The sequence below is a fragment of the Myxine glutinosa genome, chromosome 6 (genome assembly GCF_964187855.1).
Source record: "Myxine glutinosa chromosome 6, kmMyxGlut1.1, whole genome shotgun sequence".
NCBI lineage: Eukaryota > Metazoa > Chordata > Myxini > Myxiniformes > Myxinidae > Myxine > Myxine glutinosa.
Genome location: NC_136266.1, coordinates 156,208,209 through 156,213,661, shown reverse-complemented (window position 1 = coordinate 156,213,661; position 5,453 = coordinate 156,208,209).

Here is a 5,453-nt window from a genome sequence, read left to right as displayed (position 1 = left end):
GTTTTGTTTTAATTTATCATTTGAATATGTTTAAACCGCAGCCGTGATGCTGACGCCGCCCTCCTCCCTCCCCCCCCTACCCCAGAATTTCCATGTTTTAAACGTTTCCCAGTGTGTACCCTGGATTAGAATAGGTACACCGTATCCCTGCGTGTCGTAAGAGACGACTAAGAGGGTTGGCGTCAGGAAGGGCATCCGGCCATAAAAACATTGCCTCAAAAAGAGAACCATGACAATTACAACTACATATGGGCAGGGTACAGCCCGAAGTGGAGATCGGTTTCTGAGGTTTCGGACATGGAATGTAGGGACAATGACAGGGAGATCAGGAGAAGTGGTGGAAGTATTGGTCAGAAGAAGAGTGGACATATGTTGTGTGCAAGAGACGAGATGGAAGGGAAGTGGTGTGAGAATGGTGAAGGGTAGGCAGGGACAGAAATACAAGTTTATGTGGCAAGGGTGCCTGGAGGGCATGAATGGTGTTGGTGTCCTGTTTTCTGAGGAGTTTGTAGACAGTGTGGTGAGTGTGACTAGAGTGAGTGATAGGTTGATGATGGTGAAAATGATGATTGGAAAGCTCTTGGTGAACGTCATCTCGGGATATGCTCCGCAGGTTGGTCGAAGCGATGAAGAGAAGGACAAGTTCTGGTGTGCGATAGAGAAGCTGATGGAAAATGGGAAAGATGAGGAAGTTGTTGTGGTAGGACGAGACCTAAATGGACATGTGGGAAGGAGTATGGATGGTTTTGAGGGAGTTCATGGGGGTTACGGATATGGTGTGAGAAATGGAGAAGGTGAAAGGATTTTGGAGTTTGCTGATGGAGCTGATTTGTTGATTTGTAATACTCAGTTCCAGAAAGAGGATAATAAGCTTGTTACATCCACGTCAGGTGGGTCGACGACAACCGTTGACTACCTGATCGTGCGTAGGCGAGATAGGGGGCACCTCCGGGACACAAAGGTGATCCCGGGGGAGGAGGCTGTTTCACAGCACCACTTGGTTGTCTGCGACATAAGGGTGAAAGGTGCGAGGAGAGCTCGGCGGGTGAAGTACCAACCGAGAATGAAGGTGTGGAGGTTGAAAGAGGTGACAGTAAGGGAGGCATTAAAAGAGAGGCTGAGTAGGGTCGAGGATGATGTGGTTGAGCTTGAAAGTGGTTGGATGTCAATGAAAGCTAGTCGGTTGGGAGCCGTTGGTGAGGTATGTGGATGGACAAAAGGACCACCGAGGCACGCGGAAACATGGTGGTGGGTTGATGAATTTGGAAAGAGGATTGACGAGAAGAGGAAGCAGTTCAAGGAGTGGCAGAAGGTGAAGGGTACGGGAGCAGAAACAGCAGAGCATGAAAGTTATAAGGCAGCCAGGAAGGCTGCAAAGAAAGAGGTAGCAAAGGCGCAGGAGGCATGTAGGAAAATGTTCGAAGAATGCTTGGATTCGGAAGAGGGTCAGAAAGCAGTATTCAGGATTGCAAAGCAGATAGCGAAAGAGGTGTGAGATGTGATGGGGGTGAGTTGCTTGAAGGATGAAGTGGGACAAATCATTGTCGACCCAGATGGAATTAAAGGAAGATGGAAAAGATATATGGAAATGCTGTTGAATACAGAGAATGAATGGGATGGCAACATAGAGAGTAACCCAGTTTTAGGACCGGCAGAGAAGATAACTGAGAAGGAAGTTGAGGCAGCGATAAAAGCAATGAAGGGTAGAAAAGCGGGAGGGCCGACGGGAGTTGTGGGAGATATGTTGAAGGCAGCAGGAAGTTGGGGTGTGAAGAGAATGGCAGAGATCTGTAATCTGGTGGTGAAAGAAGGCCGCATTCCAGTGGATTGGGAACTGAGTACCCTCGTCCCTCTATACAAGGGGAAAGGTGACCCTCTGGAGTGTGGCTCGTACCGAGCGATAAAGTTATTGGAGCATGGAATGAAGGTATTGGAAAGGGTGTTGGAGAGGAGGATAAGGAAGAAAGTGAAGATCGACGAAATGCAGTTTGGATTTATGCCAGGAAGAGGAACGACAGACGCGCTTTTCATTGTGAGGCAGTTGCAGGAGAAGTACATGGAGAAGAGGAAGAAGTTGTTTCTTGGGTTTGTTGATCTGGAGAAAGCATTCGATAGGGTTCCACGCAAAGTATTGACATGGGCATTGAGGAAGTTATGAGTGGAGGAATGGTTGATCAGAGTAGTGATGGCAATGTACAAAAGAGCGCGCACAGCTGTAAGGACGAAGGAGGGGAACAGTTGTGAGTTTGAGGTGAAGGTGGGAGTGCATCAGGGGTCGGTACTAAGTCCACTACTATTTGTAGCTGTGATGGAGGTGCTGGCTCAGAACGTAAAGGAGGGTTTACCGTGGGAGTTGTTGTATGCAGATGATCTGATGTTGATTGCGGAAAGTATGGATGGACTGAAGGAAAAGATGAACAAGTGGAAGGAATGTATGGAGACAAAAGGTCTGCACACACGTGATTGCAAAACCCCATCTCTTGCTGTGCAGGGGGCGGGCTAAATACAACCTTATGTGGAACGTTTTGGGGTCCCAGCGTGTGTTGCAAGGTCGGTAGGTTTCAGAAATTCCTTAATATAATTATGATTTTGAAATGTGATCGACGCGGACCTTGCTCCCAAATCTGGAAGTGAAGAGATGACTGCTCACTGGTTTGATTATATCTCAATACAACCGTGATTTAACATTATATTTTGATGTAGTGATAATAATTATAGTATTAATTTGTGTTTGGAATTAATATATAAGGATATTGAGTTTAAGTCAGAATGAGGAAATGACAAAGGTTTCCATCCGTGACTGGCGGATTCCCCGTTTGCAGATTCACCATTGACTGGATGTAGCAACATTCAGACTGGGTATGTTTTTTGTCCAAATTATTCAAGAACCGGCTGTCCATGCCTGAAGTGAAAATATTTTAATACTTACATAATTTGCCAACTGCTAAAAGGTATCCCCACCCAGGTCATGTCATCATTTTCAACCAAAATATCAAACAAGCCCGGCTATGCCGTTGTTCGACTATCGGCCTTGTTTTTGCTCAGTGAAAGACGGTCTACATAATGAAAGTATGTAATAGGATAATGCTGCCTGTATCCTGAAACATGGATACCCATGGGAGAAAAAAAAATGTAAGCGCTGCTTCAAATTAATCCCAACCTTCGGGCAATTTTTTTTTCCAATTGGACCAAAAAAAAAATTTTTTTTTTTAACCCAGGCGGTGTATAGGCAACAGATTACTGCCTCAATCACCCATTTTAGAGCTATTTCAACCAACGCAAGAATAAAATATAAAAAATTCACATTGTGGTATTTTTACCACGAGCTTCTAGTACAACACCGCACGTGAAAAAGCTGAATGCCTCAACTCTGTGTTTGCCTCTAAATCTTGTGTCCCAAACCCATCCCTCTCTGTACCCACCATACCCAGTCGTACCCTGCTGCTCCTGGACTCCGTGTCCTTTCCTCCTGACAAGGTGGAAAAGTTTCTGTCAACCCTCGACTCTGATTCTGCAACTGGACCCGACGGCATCAGCCCACGGGTCCTAAAATCCTGCTCTGCTGCTCTGTCTCACCCTCTCTCTGTTCTCTTCACCCTCTCTTTTGCTCAAGGTCAACTGCCATCTGCTTGGAAATCAGCCAACATCACCGCTTTGCACAAAAAAGGTGCAAAAACAGATCCTAGCAACTACAGACCAATCAGCCTTCTCCCAATTATCAGCAAAGTCATGGAATCCATCATTGCTTCGGATATGAAATCTTTCCTCTTCTCCAATGGCTTGATCTCTGATCATCAATTTGGTTTCAGACCAGGTCACTCTACTCTGGACATGCTGCTTCTGCTGTCTCAACAATGGATGGAGGTCCTCAATGCCAAACAGGAAATTAGAGCTGTCTCCCTCGACATATCACGTGCCTTCGACACGGTCTGGCACCCCGCTCTGCTCACCAAACTCTCCTCCTTTGGTATCCATGGAAATCTCCACGCATGGCTGGCGGACTTCCTCTCTAGTCGTCGTCAACGTGTGGCCCTGAATGGGTTTCTCTCATCTCCTCTTCCTGTTCAGGCTGGAGTTCCCCAAGGCAGTGTTCTGGGCCCCGTGCTTTTTCTGGTCTTCATCAATGATCTCTCTGACTCTCTCGAAAATCCTCTCTATCTCTTTGCTGATGACTCCACTCTCTGCCGCTCCATTCCTCTTCCCTCAGATCGGCAGTCTGCTGCCTCCTCACTCTCTGAAGACCTGGACAAAATCACAGACTGGTCAAACAAGTGGAACATGTCTTTCAATCCTGACAAATCTCACACTCTTACTATGTCTCTCCGAAAAGATCGACTGGACAACCCTCCCATCTACTTTCTCAACAATCCTCTCCAAGAAGTTCTGTCGCTCAAGATTTTGGGTCTCACTATCTGCCATGATCTTTCTTGGGAAAACCACATTTCCAAGCTGGCCTCCAAAGCCAGTCGCCGACTGGGCATCCTCCGTCGTGCGAAGTCCTTCCTCGGCACACCTGAGCTCCTCACCACATACAAGGCTTTCATCCGCAGCTCAATGGAATACTGTTCTCCCCTATGGGCCGGTGCTCCTGCCTCACACCTAGCTCGGCTTCACGCTGTTGAAACCAAAGCTTTCAGAATTATTGGAATCTCCCGCGATGAAGCTATCTCTGAGGGCCTTTCACTCACTCACCGCAGGCAGGTAGGTGGTCTTTCTGTCTTCTACCGACTCCTCTCCGGCCTTGCACCCCCAGCTCTCTCTGTGCTCTGTCCCCCAAATATTCCTACAGGTCGCACAAGATCTGCCAGCAACCCTCTGATGGTTAAACTGCCAAAATCTCGGCTCTCTGCTCACCTTCACTCTTTCATTCCTCTTTTCTCCCGCCTCTGGAACAAACTCCCTCACTCCCTTCAATCCCACTCCTCCCTCCAGGTCTTTAAAACAGCTGTTCACCACCATCTCTTATCTTCCCCCATCCAAAACCTTGATCTTTTCTACCCCCGTTAATTCACCCCAGATCCACCTTGTTTGAAATTCCAACTTCTTTCCTGGAAGTCCTGGCAGTGTCCATATGTTTTATACCTCTCCCACCGCCCCCTTCCCACGCCCCCCCCCCCCCCCAAGCCCTCGCCCTCTCTCAGATCTCTCGATGTCTCCATGTCTCTCGGTCACTGCTCTCAAATGTTGTGTTTGTGTCCTTCCCCCTCTCTCCCCATCTTGTCTACCGCTCCCTATGTTATATGTTTTATGTGTCGGTTTGTCTTTCTGTGTGATTAATGTTCGCTCTTTCACGAGCCTCGACCTTGTATACAAAAAAAAAAAAAAAAAAAAAAAAAAAACATGATACACCATTTGGAGTAAACCTCTGCTTTTTTTTGTTTCATTCCATGCTGAATCTTCAACAATTTTTCCGATCGAGAAGTTTAACGAAAGCACTTACAGGACACCGCATC